At 38.2% G+C, this 18,563-nt stretch overlaps 1 long non-coding RNA gene across 4 annotated transcripts in view; it reads left to right on the plus strand.

The window, feature by feature from the left end:
• The window catches only part of LOC111768760 (uncharacterized), a 210,091-nt gene that overhangs the window by 132,828 nt on the left and 58,700 nt on the right, over nucleotides 1-18,563 (plus strand). For 2 of the 4 annotated variants that reach the window (XR_011428548.1, XR_002801251.2), the window contains exons 5-6: nucleotides 7,043-7,184; nucleotides 17,764-17,814. This is a non-coding gene — a long non-coding RNA (uncharacterized lncRNA). Of the gene's footprint in view, nucleotides 1-7,042; nucleotides 7,185-12,279; nucleotides 12,461-17,763; nucleotides 17,815-18,341; nucleotides 18,423-18,563 lie in introns of those variants that run through there. The other 2 variants (XR_002801252.2, XR_002801254.2) reach the window with 2 other exon arrangements.

Here is an 18,563-nt window from a genome sequence, read left to right on the forward strand (position 1 = left end):
TGTTGAACCCAGTCTGGCGTTTTTGAAAAAATGCTTCTCTTGGTCATGATATATTATTCCTTTTATATAGTGTTAAATTAGTTTTGCTATTATTTTTGCATCTATATTTATGAAAGATATTGTTTGTATTTTTCTTTTCTTGTAATATGTTTTCCAGTTTTGATGTCAGAATAGTGTTAATTTCATAGAATGAGTGTCAGTTTTCTAAGAGAATTTGTGTAGAATTGATATAAACTCCTTCTTAAATTTTTGGTAGAATTCATCAGTGAAGTCATCTAAGCCTGGAGTTTTCTTTCTGGGGAGATTTTAAACTACAAGTTCAATTTCTTTAATATATATGAGGTCATTCAGGTTAGTATTTCTTCTTCAGTAATTTTTGATTATTGGTGTCTTCAAATGGATTTATCTATTTTATTTAGATCCTCAAATTTGTTGACATAAAATTTTCATTATCCATTTAACTATTAATAACTTAGCATCTGTAGAGATGCACCCTCTCTTATAACTGGTATTGGTAATTTGTGTCTTCTCTGATTTTTAATGACAGTCCAGCTAGAGGTTTATCAATCTGATAGATTTTGTCAAAAGACTGTCTTTTGGGGTCATTGAAAAGTATGCTTGAGGTGTTGGAGAGAGAAGAGAATGGTCTTGCTGGAAATTTGCAGAATTCCAGATTTAGGATATTAATGATATCTGAGGGGAACGCCCCCAAAGAGAAGCTTCTGTCCACATTTAACTGTCTGGAGTCAGTGATTTTAGTTTTAAACTGTAATATGGAGGGAAAATGCACCACCTTATAATCAAAAGGCAAAGAGGGATCTATCTTCTTAAAAAAAGTCAGCATCATATGATGTCTTTGAAAAAGTGATTTCTGAAAACAACAATAATGAAAGAAACCACTTAAGGCCTTCTGTAAATCTAACTGCAAATAAGAGCTCCAAGAGGGAAACGTTGATTGCGTTATTTTAGAACTCCTCAAAATCAAATGTGTTCCTAGTGTTCAGAGAACTATGGTCTCTCGATAACTGTCTATTCTCTAAAAGTATTATCATGCAAAGTACTTGCCATACTGTAGATTAGGGAACATAACCATAATTTAATATAGGAAAATTTACAATTGAACTATAACAGTAGGAGAAATAGTGCAATCATACTTGTAAAACACGTGCAAATTGATTATTTTAAAAGGGGGATAAAGAGAGTCCCTTTTCTCTTAGGACACTATAGAATCTACAGCATCTTCTTTACTCAATCCCCAAATGAAAGAGATATCTTTTCTGATTCTTGGCCAAAAGATTGGGAAAGATACCACATAGTCCAGGGGTTGGGGTGTAGAGTAGCACTCAGAGTTGTCTCTACTCTCCATGTGCAATAATGTAGTTACTTCTCCCTCAAAATAAACTCATACCACATTGAAAATTAATAGCCCCTTTGCTTCATGGTCCTGAGACTCCATACTGGAAGAAGATTGCATGCTAAGTTTGGGGATTAATATAGTTAGTAGAGCAGACAACTTAATTTTCCAGTGGGGTAATTGTAGTCCTAACATTTCGGCCAGCTGGCTATGGCATAGGTTCCTAAAGGAGATGCAGATTGTAACTTTGAGGCCAGGGAGGCCCATAAAAGAACTTTTCAAATAGATAAGTATTTTCACAAGCAGCTTGCTATCCAGCTCTATCCAGTGCCACTGCCCCTGTCTTATTTTTGGTCTAGAGTTCTTCCCCTTGAGTCTGTCTGAGACTAACAGGGAAGTGATGCTTCTTGACTTTCAAAGCTTGCTCATAAAAAATCAAGAACAGTTTCCCCGTGGGTTTTCTCATGGGATACATGTAGGGGCTCTGAGATTATATGGAGTCTAGCTACCCTTAAGCCACCATCCTGGAGAGGTCATTTGGAAAGACTATGCAGACATGGAGAGAGATGTCCAAGGAAACCTAGCTCTTCTTGTCCCTAACTGTTTGAGTCCTCCCAGCATTAATCACCAGATATGTGAGTGAATGAGTCTTCAGCGGGGTACAGCCTCTAGACTTCAAGTCTTCCAGAAGACATAGTCAAGCAAGTGGTCCCTACTCTGCTTTGTCCTCATTCCTAACCCACAAAGTCCATAAAGCATAATAAGTGGCTATTTTACATGACTACACTTTTGGGTAACTTATTACACAGCAATAGATAACTGATACGGATAGACATCTGACCTGAGGGCAGCAAATTATAGAAAGAGGAGACGGCTTACTATAAGAACTTTGGTAGGGACAATTTGATTTTCTCTTTCTAAAATTTTGACTTGAGATACAGAGAGATAAAGTCAGTTGTCAGTGGGAACAGGAGCACAAAGACAGAGAAAAGTCAGTGTCAGGGGCTATGAAACATAACCTCCTAACACACAGGAGTGTGTATAAGATCAGAGCAGGGGACGAGATGGTTAGTTGATAGTGGCAAAAGACAGAGAAGTATTAAATCACTATAATAAGAGAAGTAATAGCTAAAAGTCAGGGTTCTGGAACTAGACTCCTGTGTTCAAATCTTGCCTCTGTGAACTTGGGCAGTCAGCTAAATTTTCTATGCTTCAGTTTCTTCCTCCTATGTTCACATAAAAGTAAAGCATTTAGAATGTCTATTCCGAAGTATATGTTCACTATTATTATTGATACCCATGCAGCCCTTTTGCTGGGAGTGCAGTTAACCAAGTAGAAAGAGCTACCCTGGAAAATAGAGGTACTTCCAATTCCCCATAGTTTTAGGGACTCTGCAAGCACAGCCTCAGTGCCTCTAGGGTTCCCATGAGGCCTGGTTGAATGTCTGAGATTCTTGTCTTACTCTAAAGCACCATTATTTAAGGGAGTTGTTCTTTGTAAGCAAAGAAGTTATCATTGAGAGTAAGGCTCTCAAGGTCTTTGTGGTAAAATGCATGTGTGTGTATGTCTGTTAGCTAGATAGTGAATAGACAAACAGCCAGATATCTACATTCACATGCCTAAGACTCCTTTTTCTCTTTTGCAAAGATCTGTGAATTTGAAATTACTTACAATTTCTTTTTAAAAATACGGTGATTAATGTCTCTCTGGTCATTGAACTCTAAGCTCCATGAGGGCAGTGGTTGTCTTGTTCACCGCTGCATTACCATAAGTTAGCCACAGGAATAACTCTCTGGCAGCCTGAATTCTATCCTGAAGAGGTGGCATGCCTGGGACCTTTGATTCAATGAGTCTCACAGGAAATGCTCAGGAATATGGAGGAGGGTTTGGTATTGGTTATTTGACCCTGTGAGCATCAGGCCTGGAACCGACCTCTCTAGAGCCATCCTGGGGGCAAGGAGTTTACTTAAAAAGTTGAGGATAGTAAGAGTGAGCATTTCTGAGGATCTGATAGGCTCCTCACACCAAGAGGGTGGTATCACTCCAGAGCCCTTTGGGGCTCTGAAGCTTGTTGCTCCCCCAGGAGTCTCCTACTCTGTCCCCAGCTCTGGGGAGCTGTTCATTCACAGATGAATTCTTGTCTTCTTCACCTGTAGCTTTTTGCTGTTGACATCTTTCCTTCAGTCACTATGCGCCTGTGACAGCCTTGCACTAGCATCAATATGGACACAGAAAACATACTCAATACATATTTGGGAACTGACCAACTGCCAAGGAGATTTCTTTAAAATGAAATTGTAGAGTGCAGTAGAGATTGCCGCTGAGGCTGGGTAAACTCATCTTTCCTTTTTCCTTTGTCCATTTTCACATGGTTGCCAAAGTTCTTCCCACAGAAGGAAGTGTCCTCTGGATTTCCTCATGTGATCTACTTTCTTTGGGAGAATAATACCCCATGTACCTGTTAAAGAAAACTGCTAAACACCTGCAAACAAAACAAACACTAGAATTAGCATGTAACCAAGAAATTCACTCTTGGAGAGCAGCTAAAGTACTCTGTGTCAGCTCCCAGGCTTGTCAGTGGATAGCAGAGTCATAGCCTGGCTACCTGAACTGCCCAGACATAACTCATGAATGGAAGAAGGGAACAAGCATACTCTGTAGCATTTTGTTATCACAATCCCTGTGCATTTCTGTTGTGTTGCAAGGAGATATTGCAGAATGAGTAGTCAAATGCAAACCTGACTTTTACCGCAGGAAAATCCCCTAAGTGAGAATCCTGGCTCCTCTCATTAGGAGAAGCAGCCACAGAGAATGAGGGGCAGCTTGCTGTGAACTCGGGCAGGTCCTTTGGCTCCTCTGGGCCTCAGTTTCCCCTTCTGTTGCATAAATGAGTTTCATACAGTGCCTTGTTTTTAGACTTTTATTATGAAAATTTTCAAACACACAGAACAGTAGAAAAAATGTTGCAATGGACATCCACCATCTGGGTTCAACATTTGCTAACATTTTGCCATATTTGCTTCATCAATGTATGCATGTCTATAATTTTGCTGAGTCATTTTAAAGTGAATTATAGATGGCAGGATATTTCATCCTTAAATACTTGAGCTTGTGTATTCAGAAATCAAGAACGTTTTCCTCTATAACCATAAGCCCATTCACAGGATGATTTAAGTGTCCTAGCTCTGGGAGTCTTGGATATGGTTTTCACCAGAGACATGAGAGGACAGACAAGAACAGAGACAGATCGACCATGATGTTCATGCAGCTACAACTTTGGCTCTCACTTAGGCGCGCTTTAAAGCCATTTACATTAAATTTATCAAGGAAAACTATCTTAGCCGTAATTGCTTAAGATCATTATTTCTTTTCAATCTGGCTTCTCCTCCCTTACGGTCTCCCCACAAACACACACATACCCACTCACATCAAGTGGGATTGGAATGGATGTGAACGTTTTTGGGATTCCACTGAAAACATATAGGATAATTGATTTTGCTTGCAATCACTGCTGTGCAAAGTGAAGTTATTGCTAGCTCTCCAGGGGTACTGATGACTTCTAGGAATACTCTAACAATCCATGGCTGGAAGTCTTAAAACAACGTGAAATACAGTGTCTGGTGCAGGGTATGTGTGAAGAGTGGAGGAAACATATGGGTCGAAATGAATGGAGCCACAGTTAATCTGGGAAAAGTCATCCAATCAGAATATATGTAAATTGGGAAGCTGAGATTTGATCCTCATGCATGCCTGATCAAAAAGCCAGTTGTCTCCTGTTAGGAGGATACTGGCTAATGTAGCATATGTATATACATACTGTGGAAGGGAATTGCACAAAATAGAATTTATCAGAAAACCTGTTGCTGTACTACACTGTGAATACCTCCAGATGAGAAGTTTCATGTTTTATGCATCCAAACATATCATATCATGTCTTAGAGAATCTTGCTCATCTTTACCTAAGGAACTCCGACAGGTTCAAATGAAGTATCACGCAAAATTGTCATCAGAACTGCAAAATGACAAACATAATATACAGATGAAGTAAATATGGCAAAATGTTAACAAATCTAGGCAGTGGGTATTTGGATGATTTTTGTTCTATATTTGAAAGTTTTCATAATGTAAAGAAAAAAATTACCCTATAAAATCCACTTCGTTTACAGGAGAGGAAATTGACGCACATGTATCAGTAAGTTCATGTAGAGGAGTTTGATTACACAGTCGTACTGCTCAATACCGTGGACTGGCAGTTTAAAAATGCGTTTTGGTTTGACTTATCATGTATGACTTAATTTCAGTTTAATTCTGTATTTTTTTCATAATTGTTAATCAGATCAATGTTCAAATATAATTGGAATGAACTATGTCTCTGGAAGCTCCCCCAAAAAGTGAAAAGACAGGAGACTGGCAGAAGCTTCAAAATGCCAAAAACTATCTTAACATGTCACAAGGGGATTTAAAAGCTCTGATGACAAATCATTAAAAAGTTTTCTAAGCTATCAATAAACAAATAACTTTTCAATCATACAAAAAGCAAGATTAAGCTATCTTTCTATTTTCTCTATGACACTGCAAAGTTATTATCACATGGAGAAGCAATCAAAAACTATGTGGCCAAAAATTTTAGGAAAATAGAGTTGTGTCAGGTGGTTGATTAATAAAATACGTTATCTTATATTTTTTATATTTGTGCTATTTATTAACTTTTGGATTTGGTAATTTGTTGTGACTTTTTTCTCATATAAAATAATGTGCACTTATATACTTAGTTTTGAGTTTATAATGTTGTAGTCTTAAAGAGAGCTGCAAAATTCTGTCTGCTTCAGATCCTGGGATGGGTGGCTAGCATCACTTTGGATTTTGTATAGTGTTCAAATAGAAAATTTGTGTTTTCCATTCTTCTCTACCTGATTTTTTCTAGTAGTAAACTACAATGTCAACACTAATGAAATATTCAAAATTCAAACATTTTAATATGCTAATGAAGAAACTGAAGCTCAAAAAGTTGGCAACTTGTCCCAAGTCAGATAAGTATGTAGTGATAAACACACCAGTCAGGATTCAGGGCTCCTGAGTCCTGGCTCCTGTCCTTCTTGTTGTGCTAGGTAGTCTTTCCTAGTCAAAGAAACATGTTATAAAATGTGATGCTCAAAATATAGCCGTGATGAGGTGATTCTGTGAAGTTTATGCCATTGGTTTACTCGGCCACTAATTTATGCATCAAATATTCAGTGAGCACTGGGGTTTCACAGGTGGCCCCTTACTTTAAGCAGCTGACCTTAAGCAAGCTCATAGGAGCAGGATTCTAGACTAGTACAGAGAAATGTTGTAAAGTGGATGGTAATTATACGCATTGCAAATCCAAACAGGAAAGAATGTGTCTTCTGATCCATATTTTTTTTTGTACTCCCACATATTCCTTGGGGAAAGAGAGGAAGGCTTGTCCTGGCTCCACCAGCCACCACAGAAATACTCTCTCTATTCATGCTTATTGCCTCTTACTCCCCACTCTTACTCTAATTTAAGGGAAGTGAAGAATATTAGGGACTGACTGACTTCTGAATCCTCCTCTGTATTAGTCAGGGTCCTCCAGAGAAACAGAACCACTAGGATATATACTTTTTATTTATTGTATTTTTTATTTATTATAAAGAACGTATATTTATTTTTTATTTATTGTAAAGAATTGGCTCACGCAATTATGGAGGTTGAGAAGTCACCAGATCTGCAGTCTGAAGGCCTGAGAACCAGGATAGCTGATGGTGTAAGTTCCGGTCCAAGCGTGAAGGGAGGCGAAGACTGACGTCCCAGCTTGAAGACCATCAGGTAGAGAGAGTGAATTCTCTTTCTCAGTCTTTTGTTCTATTCAGGTCTGACGCAGTGGATGAGGCCTAGTCACACAGAGGAGGGCAATCTGCTGTCCTCAGTCTACCTATTCAGACGTTAATCTTATTTAGAAATGCTCTAACAAACACATGCAGAAATAACATTTAACCAAATTCCTGGGCACCCTGTGGCCTGTCAACTTGACCCATGAAATTATCCATCACATCCACATTCCTCCTCTCTTCCTCTTTTCCCTCCTTCTTCATCACTACCTTAAATTGCGGCTCCCTAGAAGCCAATCCTCAGACGAGGATTTGTAGAAAAGCAGTTTACTAAGAAATATCCCCAAGAGAAAAACAGAAGAAGAGGAGACAGTGGACTGGGAAGGAGAAGAGGCCAACAAGGGTGCGTTATTGAGCAAAGTTCCAGGGAGGTTAACTTTGTCTCAATCCTGTGAAGAAGCTCTGGAGACACTGCCCTGCCACGGGTCTCAGGAACTGGGGTATTTATGCCCACACAAATTCAGTCCTTGCCTGTGGCCTGTACCTGGACGATGTACATCTCCAGGTACTCTCTGCTCTCTGTCCAGGCAGGAAAAGTAGGCTCTGGCAGTCTGAGGGTAGCCCTCTGATGAGATGTCACCTTTGGAAGTGAGAGCATTGTATCTAGGAAAATCGAAAGGGATCTGAGGGAGTTTGGCAGAGCACAGACGACATATACTGTCTTGAGCCTCTTAGCAATGATCACAATCGTCTCCATGTCATCAAGGACTCACGCGTGGAACATTGGACTATGTTGTGCTTTCCAGACAATATTATTCAGTCTACACGTCAAATGTATGGTCATCAGTATAATCTCGGTCGTATAGGTGAGAAGACTGAGGCTTGGAGTCAGTAAGTGGCCTGTGGGAACAGCAAGGGCTGGATACCATCCTCCCAGCCCCCAGATGCTATCTGTCCTGTGATCCCTGTCCTGCCCACCACCCCAAATTATCGGGTAAAAATATTACTACTTGCCGTGCAAGATAATGGATGGAATAACAACATTTCCATTTGTGGTAGAGAAAATCTGTCTCATTATTTATAGTTATACTCTCATATATCTTGTTAACTGTCCAGGACATAATTCCACATTAATTCAAAGTATAACCTCCTGATACTGATGAAGAGTAATGTAGGTCTAAGTTGACAAGCAAACATATCTGCCATTTTTCTGAAAGTCTATTTTTTTAAGCTATGAAAAGCTGTAATACTTGGCTAATGGAGTTTTTCTACATCCATGTTTACACTCTGGGTTTCAGAAACTTGCTGAATATAAAAGAAGTCTTTAGACTACAGAGTATAGAGTTATTTTTCTGTAACAAGACAGCAATTCCAAATATAGCCATTCACTACCAAACGTAAAGAACAAGTGGTAAAAAAAATTACGTGTGTAAGCCATAAATGTGGAGAACTTCCAGCACTGGTGAGCCATCTAACTTTACCTCCTGAGGCTCTCAAAGGGACAGCTGTGTGTTTTTTAAACAAAAATAAATAGGTTTGTATACTCTGCTACTCCACAGTTAGCAATTAATTTGGGTTCTTCATTAAAAATGTGTATAAATGAAGATACAATTAAGCAGATTTAGGGAGCTTTGTGTTTTGTGTAGTTACTTACTGTTTTGCAAAAGGAATACTATCAAAACAACTTACTGCTCTCCAATGTTAATTTTGAAAGCGGCTTAGCAAGGGTTATAGGTCAACCCAATTACAGCATTGCTTCAAAATGGATTTCAGGTTGTTTTTCTTCGTTGAGTGATTTTCTCACCCATCGTGCAGTTAATATTTTCAGTTACTGGGATTTCTTAAAGAACTGAACAATTTAAAAGTTGTTTAAACTGACATCTCCCAAATTAGAGCTTTCCAATTATATATGTAGAGAGAAAGCAGAAGTTTGATAAATTTGCACAATTGCACAATATTGAATATGTTAAAAAGTAACTCAGAATTCTTTCTTATTAATTTTCACCTTGTATTTTAACACGTGTTTGGCTCCTTTATCGTGGTGTCTAGCATTATTTTACATGGAGGATTGCGCTTCGACGAATGCTTTAGCATGTGTGGGTATATTTAAAGTTACCGTATCATGATGGTGAGATGCATTCTTGCAGTAATTGGGAGAAAGACAGCTTGAGGCACCTAAATTATGTGGCTCCAACTGGCCCTCTTCTAATCACCCTCGTCTTGAAAAACAGAGCTAAAAGAGGTTATCATCTTTGTTTTGTGAATGTTTTTTATTTAAAAAGAAAGTACTTATAGAAATCTCAATAATACAGTCTAGTAGAAGAAGAGTGAGCCATTTCAATACAAGTCCCTTTAACTTTCTGGCATGTTTATTTCTGTTTCTTTCTGAATACTGGCAGGTGTCGGTCACTGTTTTTGGTTACTGTGGTTATGTGACTTCTGACTCTGCAGCTAACCCCTACACACAAACATATATATAAATACACATACACACATGGACCCAAACGGTTCTTTTCTATCTGGGGTCCCCTCCCAGGAAATCTCTCCTTTCCTCCTTGGTCGTTTCAAAGCCACTCTCTTCTTTCCTCCCCTCCCAATCATCCAGCAGATCTCTTCAGGGAGTGAAGGAAGTGATTTCAAGAATCTCTGAGACAAGCAATTTAAAAACCTGGTTACCAGCTAGAAATCAGAGGGCAGAAGAAAGGGAAAATATCTGGGGGAAAAAAGATTTAGCAAGTTAGTTAGCGTAACTTCTGGGTACAGCATATCAAGACCAGTCCGTTAAGCCATTCTCCCTTCTTGCTTTTCTGGGAGTCACCTAGATGGAGTTCAAGGAGACAGACAGAGCTCCGGCTGACCCCTAAAGACGTGCCCACACAGGAGGGCATGGTGGCCACATACTCTTGATCTGAACAGATGCCATGTGGCAGGACCACAGCTGTCAGGAGGGCATGCTGGAGGAATACTTTATATCTTTCCTCACCATTTCACTAAAGAGAAGCCAGTTTTAGACAAAGAACTGTATAAATTCTTTTCTCTAATATGTGAATTTCCTCACCTTGATCCTGTAACATTTTTACTGAGTTTTAAGCACAGTAAACTGATTTTTAAAATTCCTTATCTTGAAGAATAAAGATCGAGATTTCCAAACATTTGCAGTTGGAAACCTCTGGGTAGAAAAATGATGGTAATGAGCAAAAGGGGTAAAAAGGTGAAATATGTGCGACACAGATGTTACACTCCATTTCATGCCAGATCGAATTAAAAATCAAAACCTTGCTTTGTGATTTAGATGATGTAGAATCTATACAGATGTGTGTAGGCTGAAAACAATTCTCCACTTGAAACTGGACATTTTTTAAATTGTGGGATCCTACTTTCCAAATGCAACCAGGCTCGGTTACTAAAACAGAAATCTGTTTCTTGCTTGGGGATTGACAACAGTGTCCAAACTTTGGTATCAGATTAGCACCCAATGGGAATGAAAATAATGTTGAGATCCATTCATCAAATGGAAACATGATTAGAAAATTTGAGGACATTTTCATAAAGAATAAAATAACCATGTACTATTAGGTAATTTAAAATGTGCTAAAATACATGAGTTGGGCATCAATTAAGCGCAAAACCCTTTGTTATAACACCAGGTGAGTGGTCGAATGGTAATGAAATATAAAAGGCACAGTTCAGAGGGAGGGAGGCAACCTTTGAACCTCAAAACAGTTTCAGAATGACAGTCACTGTCTAGTGTAGATACTCGTAGGTCTCTTAAAAATGTGATGTATGTATCACCTCCCCCACCCCCTGCAAGGAGATTTCAATGTAGTGTGATACATTTGAATTAGTATCCTACAGGTTTCAAGGATTCTTCTTCATAACCATTATCATTAAACAAGAATCAGATTTCTTAGTTTGGGGCCTATGACTATTTCAGAGGATCTGTAAATGGGCTTCAGAGGGTCCCTGACTCCTCTAAAATTGTATAGGGTGTGTATTTATTTCTATGTTTTTTGAGGAGAGAGTGCATGGTTTTCATACATTCTCATGAGGATCTATCATTTCTCAAACATTAAGAAACTATGTTGGAGAAAACAGAGCTCCACTAGCAGTAGGAGACAATTTGATTTATCTTACACAAAAAATGAACTGGGTAACCTGCAAAAGCTTTGCAAACAGCCAGTGTAAAACAAAGTAAGTGGTGTGTTTATGCCTTCGAACAAATGCAATATAACTTCAGTAATATAGTTTCCATTTGGATGGATATTTTAGAAGTCCAAGCTATTTGTCATCAGATGCCTCTCTTTACAATTCGAATAATTTAAAGATCCATGAGAACTAACCACAGATTGCACTATGTTTTTACATTATTGGCAATTACTCAAGCACTAGCTGGGAAGAGAAAGGAAAAGAGAAATAAATATGGGCTTAACCTGATGATCAAGGGACATTGACACAGATAGAAAGAAGGGATCAGGTCAAGTACCAAGTTGTGGATTGCAAGCTACCTAATCAAATCAAATTTAATTCAATTGAGCAATATTAATTATTAAAAATTATTATTATTTGTAAATTATTAACCTATTGCATAGGTTCCTGGTGAGAAAAAATGGAGTCTTGAAACTTGGCCAGGTTATGATTTTTCTTGTTTCAACACAGATATGACTTGCCAAATAAATGAAGAAATTAAGATTTGGGTTTTGTTTGGTTTTCATCGATAAGAGGATGTTAGCAAACGACAACCACAGTGGTGGATTTGCACTATGTCAGCTTAGCTAAATTGGAAATAAATGTCCCAGAATTCCCTGCCTCCCCACCTCCAGGTTAACGCGGGATGCAAGAAACATTGTGCGTGAGATCTGATAGTCAGAAGTGAAGCAAAAGGCTTGTTGTTTTATGCTCAGAAGGTCAGTTCAGGCCACTGTGCTCTGCTGGCTGCTCTCGCATGTTTCTGTTCACTTGCTGGCTCACCTTGTTGGTATGGGGCTGCAGTGAGACTGTGGCTTCTCCCGTTCCTGCCAGATCTTCAGCTGCTCTGACTCCCGATCAGGGTACATTGAGCTGTCTATGTTGAAAAACACCAGTTTCTCCTGCAGGACACTCATGTCATCAAAGTTGGAGGCATTGAGAGACTGACTTCGGTTCCAGTTTATCCTTGTCCTCTCCAGTTCAACAACATCCGTCCTTCCTTATGACCTTCTCTGCCAACTGCAGGCCCAGCCCCAGATGCAGAAGCAGAAGGCTTCCAAAGATTGTTTGACCAGCTCTCACAATTGTGTAAGGTCAAACTCCTATCATAAATCCCTTTTCAAGGTTATTCATAATGGTTCTGTTTTCTAATTGATGTTGTATACCCATATGTACATAGAACCAGAGGGACATACACAGAAAAGGGATTTAAATTAGGGGATCAATTGTTGAAGTTGGAAGTAATATTCTACTTTTTCAAAACTGATGCAAGCTAAAGTGGTTAGCCATGCTAGTTTATTAAAATGTGTATAGCAAAAAACATTTTAAAGTAGTTTTGTGTTTTCCTGGGCTTAGGAAATAATTAGAAATAACAAAAGCTCATGAATCAGTTTTAGCTTCCATCACTTTTTCATAATAGATACTTTCTAATTACAAATAGTAGAGCCAGAGCTTACTTTCTGCAGAGAAAGTAGAGAAAGGGGAAGTCCAGGATCTGTGTAGAGTCACTTTTTGGGCTCTTTTTTATTTTTTGGTGAGGAAGATTGGCCCTTAGCTAATATCTGTGCCAATCTTCCTCTAATTTGTGTGTGGGACACTGCCACAGCATGACTTGATGAGTGGCGTGAAGGTCCATGCCTGGGATCCGAACTCATGAACCCCAGGCCACTGAAGCAAAGCATGTTAACTTAACCACTATGCCACCAGGCTGGACTCCTTGGACTCTTTAATATCAAAGTTCACTTGGAAGGACATTGATCTTTTTCACAAAAAAGTCACATCTTTTCAAATGTAATTGGTCAGAGCTATCATTTATGGAACTAGATGACTGTTTTATACCTGGTGGAATCCCCTTATCTGCTTTTGCTAATGTTGGTAGGAGTTACTAGATACCACATTGGTCCCGTAAAAGAGGGTTTGGGAGAGAATCATAGGCTGAGTTGAGAGTCATTGGGTCTTAGAGAAGGATTTGTTACAGAGAATAAAAATCAACTCAAATTAGATTGAATTAAAGAGGAGAATTAATAGGGTTTGTAGAATTTTTTTTTTTAACATAACCCAAGGGTAGAAATATAGTGGTGTCTACCCCTCCCTCCCTGTCTTCTCCTCCCTCTTCTCTTGATACGTTAAGCGCATATGGCACCCAACCTAGGTTACTTGGCCTTCCAGCTTGAGTGTCACTAACCAACTGGCTAGTGTTTCTTGACCCAGTTATTGGGAATATTGATTGTAACAGCTCAGCCAATGAATTGGCTATACTAGGAGAGGGTTTCCATTCTTGGTCCAATCAGCCACAGACAGGGAGCAAAGTACAAAAATGACTGCAAAGTGGCAGTAGGAGGGCCTTCTCAAAGAAGAGGATGTGGGCTGGGCAGACATCCTGAGATAGTTTCCACTAAACAATATTTTCTTTATTACCCAGTGGAAAGCTGTTGAACTCAATTGTTATTCTTAAGCAAAGAATCAAGTAACTTTCTTGGTGCTTTAGCTCCATCATATTGACACATGTAAAAAACCCATTCCTACTCCTGATGTGAAGATTACTTAGATCACATTGCTTGAAAGCACTGAGTCTTTTGATGATAAATACTACATAAATATTAGACACGGACGTTATAAGTTTTTCAATATTGTTTACTGTCTTGAAAGGCCAATTAAAAAAATTTTTCACTCTAGGTAACTATTCAGTCTCCTTATCAATCAGAAATAAAAGATTTAGATTCCCCACTTTCAAGACATGGTCATGATAAACATGTGACAATAATTGTAAGAGTTTTTATGATTTATCTTGGCTATCTGGGTTGTGCTTCTCCCTTCTGAATAAGAGGAAAATGTACTCCCTCGATGCTGATGCAAAGAAATTATTTATTTTAACATTGAGCCATAAATGAGACATTTCTGACAAATGTGAAAATTGGCACAGTGGGATTGAGAAATTATAATGTACAAGAAGAATAATGAAATTGCAGAATTATACAAGTAGAACAAGCTTTAGGGAACATTTAGAGATTAAGTGGTCCAATCCAACTCTTTTAATTTCCAGATTAAGGAATTGAAGGTTAGTGGAGTTTAAGTAGCTTTCTAAGAACTAGTTTATATTTAATCCAGTACTGGGATTTGTAATACCAAATGCAACAAAAACAGCAAAATATTGACTTAAAAAGTATTGCAAGGAAATGAGACTATTTCTCCATATTCTCTCTCCCTTCATTAAACATTATTGTCCATCCAGTAATTCATCGATATGACCTCACCATTTATGGATGTAAGACAGAAAAATTGGTTGAATCTTCCTGTCCATATGATAAGAGAAAATCATTCTGTCTTTTGTTCATAGTAACTTTATTTTTGCCGTAAAATGCTGCATAGTATATGTTTTTTCATAAAATTAATCAAAAGTGATATGGTTAAGGATTCTCATAACATATATGGACATAATTAGCTATATCTATGACTTTGACAAAACCAGAATTGGAGACACATATTAGCACTGAATACCAAGGGCAGGACTCATATTTAATTTACTGTACCTTCCTAAAAGTGGGGATTCTGGCAAGAGTAGAGGAAAAGCAGTGAGAGCTTTAAAGTATTCAGGCAGAAAGAATCATAATTCACTATTTTGAACTTATATGAGCTTGAAGTGTTAGCACTCTCTGATGATCCCCGTAACATTAGAAAGTTGTAAGATTCTGAACAAATGAAACGTAAACTTATTAGGCTAAATAGTTGTATCAATATGTCAGGGGAAATAGGCAGGAGTCATTTTAACATTGAACCATATGCGATTGTTTGTATATTGCCTTTTCTCTCCCTAGAGACATTTTGGTTGCTTTCCTATTGGTCAGGTCTCCTGGCTCATTTGTAAACTTAAATTTCATCCAGGGAAAGCCTTTCACGTCTATTTATATCACATTCTACTTTCATTTGGTTTATTTAATGATTTATTAAATGCATTAAGCACAGTGAAATTTCCTATGAGGGTTGGAACATATGAATAAAATTATTTTAAAATTATGTTTATGTTGTGATTTATAGAATGGCAAATTGTCAAAGACATAAGGGATCATGGCAAAGTAGCACACAGTTGCTTGGAGCCCACACATTACTCTAAGACCTCACTTGAAAGCTGGTAATTTCCCTGAAATAGCCCATAGGGGAAGCATATGCGAGGCAACTCACAGCACACGGTTTGAATAGATGTGCCTATATAGTGAAATGCCAAGTGAGGAAGATATTAATAGGGACAGTGAATTCACGAGCAACTTCTTAACTTGCCTCAGAGCCTGGCCCTATTTTTGTCCAATTTTTATAACCTGTCTTATTGAAGGGAGGAAGAAATTTTACCCAGGACCAGACACTTGTCTCCTTGAAGTGTGAACTAATGGATGTGTTAGGTAAAGAGCAATGCAATTGCATATCTCTTTTATTATTTCATGGATTTAGAAAGTAGTAAAAAATTGTTGAGTAGCTAGAGGAGCTGTATCGATAGTGAGCAAGTCAGTTAACTTTTCTGTGTATCAGTGTTTTTAAGCAATTCAATTTTTTTTATTGTAATAGCATCATATAAATTTCAGGTGTACATCGTGATGTATTTCTAATTCTGTGTAGATTAAATCATGCTCACCACTCAAAGACTAATTACAATCCATCACCACACACATGTGCCTAATCGTGCCTTTCGCCCTCCTCCCTCCCCCCTTCCCCTCTGGTAACCACCAATCCAATCTCTGTTGCTATGAGTTTGTTTGTCATTGTTTTCAGTTTCTACTTATGAGTGACATCACACGGTATTTGAGTTTTTCCCTCTTACTTGTTTCACTTAGCAGAAGACCCTCAAGGTCCATCCATGTTGTCACAAATGGCTGGATTTCATCATTTCTTATGGCTGAGTAGTATTCCATTGTGTACATATACAACAATTTAGTTCTTAATTCCACAAATACTGATTGTCTGGTAAGTGCAAAACATTTTGCTAATCCCCGGGGTGGAGAAGTGGAGTGAGTGGTGAGAGGTAAGACTGGAAGGGTATGCGGATGCCAGATTTTAAAGGGCCCTGTGTGACGTACTAAGCAGTTAGGATTTATCTCTTTTAGTCTGTTAGGTGCCATTGAAGGATTCTAATCAAGGGAGGGGCTTGATTAGGCACGGCACTTAGAAATAACACTGTAACTAGTATACAGGATGGATGGAAAGAGAACAGATGTAGACATGGTTTGGAGACAATGGTAATTGATTGGACTGGAGATGATGGTAATCTGAACAATGACCATGTCAGTGGCGATGGAGAGAAAAGGATGGGTTTGGGAAACTGTTAGGAAGGTCAATTAGGAGCATTTATGATTAATTAGATGTGAAAGCTACGAAAGCAGCATGACTTGAGGGTGATTGATAGAATGATACAATGATTGATAGTGATTTCTGGCTCGTACAAATGTGGCATGTATGGAACTTACATAACCTTGGTTCACTTTTATAACAATAAAAGTAACTGTAACTAAGTAACTAAAAGATTGCTAACTTTGTCTATCAAGTTATACACACAAAGCAATAAAGTACAAGTTTCAAGTGTAATGTAAGCAAGGTTAAAAACTGGTTTCTGTTGTTTCACTTTTGCTAATAAACAGCTTGAGAAAACTGATCTAAATTGCCGGTCTTTATGGTTCATACTTACAAGAATAGCCTTCACTTCCCTACTGAAATGAGGAGCAGGCATATAGAAAATTCCATACAAAGCTTTGAGGTCTAACATGACATGACTTGATGGACTAAGGCATCTGAAAATCCAGTTTCTAACTCCAGAGAGCAAATGTTAGAAGCTAGAATTGATGAATACTTGACTTAAACTAATTCCTTGAATATCTAGCCATGCATTTTATGTCATCTATCATTGTGGTTTCTCAGCACTTAGAAATATGAGCTCTGAATAAAAATTTAGAGGACCACCTGTCTTCATGGCAGTATTCCAAGAATCCACAGCCTCATTTATGCTAACCACTAGCAGGAAATGCAGGCAGTCACCTTCTACTTGCCATTCTCAGATCCATTTTTCACAGGAGAGTAATGCAAAGAAACTAACCTTATGTTAAGGCAGATATAATAGAGTGCACTTCTTGTACATGGCAGCTTGGAATTAGGTGCTAGGATCTGAGGAGGCACTTAGGATCTGGTAAGGTAGACTCACGATAAATATCTTGTAATATCTCTTTCAACCATTTGATTTTGGAGCCTAATGCAGTGTAAGCTTTTTAGAGATGAGGTCACCCAGCAGTGAAGCAGACCAGAAGTATTAAGTTGCACTCTAGAATAGTTAAATAACAGGAAAGTAATCTCTTTTTGTTTAATTGGTGATTTTTTTTAAGTTGACAATTTTTTGTCGATTTCCTTTCTTACAGCTGTGAACTGAGCTCCTGAATTGTTACGTTATAAAGTAAAAAAGATAGAAGGTATGTCTTCTAACCAATGGAGTGTGTTTGAAATTTACTAGCATTATCACCAACAAAATAATAATAATAGATTGAGAGAGCAAATGACAGAAATTAATCACTCTAATTTTTGACCAGTGCCCATTGAAGTAATATAAAAATCTGTTCTCTCTCAGATCTTGCTTACTCATATCAGGGTAGTTTTCTCCACCTGAGAAAACTGAATTACCTGAATGATTAGTAATCGGGTGTGTTGGTCAAGTGCAAGGTTGAACAGTTAAAGAGACTAGGAAAAGGTTTTCTAAATCTACTTTATTAAAGACTTACCTGGAACCTTTAAAAAGTACAGATTATAGCATCTTCCAGCCATACTGGATCAGAATTGCAGTGGGGGGAATGTGGCTGGGAATCTGTATTTCTTTTCTTTCTTTTTTTTCTTGAGGAATATTTTCTCTGAGCTAACATCTGTCGGCAATCTTTCTTTTGTTGTTGTTGAAGAAGATTAGCCCTGAGCTAACATCTATGCCAATCTTCCTCTTTTTTATAAGTGGGATGCCTCCACAGCATGGATGATGATTTGTGCAAGTCCATTCTCACGATCTGAACCTGCGAACCCTGGTATCCAAAGTGGAGCACACAAAACTTAAACCACTCAGCCCCAGGGCTGACCCAGGAATATGTATTTTTAACAACAGAGCTAGGGGAATCTTGTACAATCAGACAAGTCATGAAACAATGGACTGAGCCAATCCTCAGAAACAGTTTGGAGA

The sequence above is a fragment of the Equus caballus genome, chromosome 18, assembly GCF_041296265.1.
Source record: "Equus caballus isolate H_3958 breed thoroughbred chromosome 18, TB-T2T, whole genome shotgun sequence".
Lineage (NCBI taxonomy): Eukaryota > Metazoa > Chordata > Mammalia > Perissodactyla > Equidae > Equus > Equus caballus.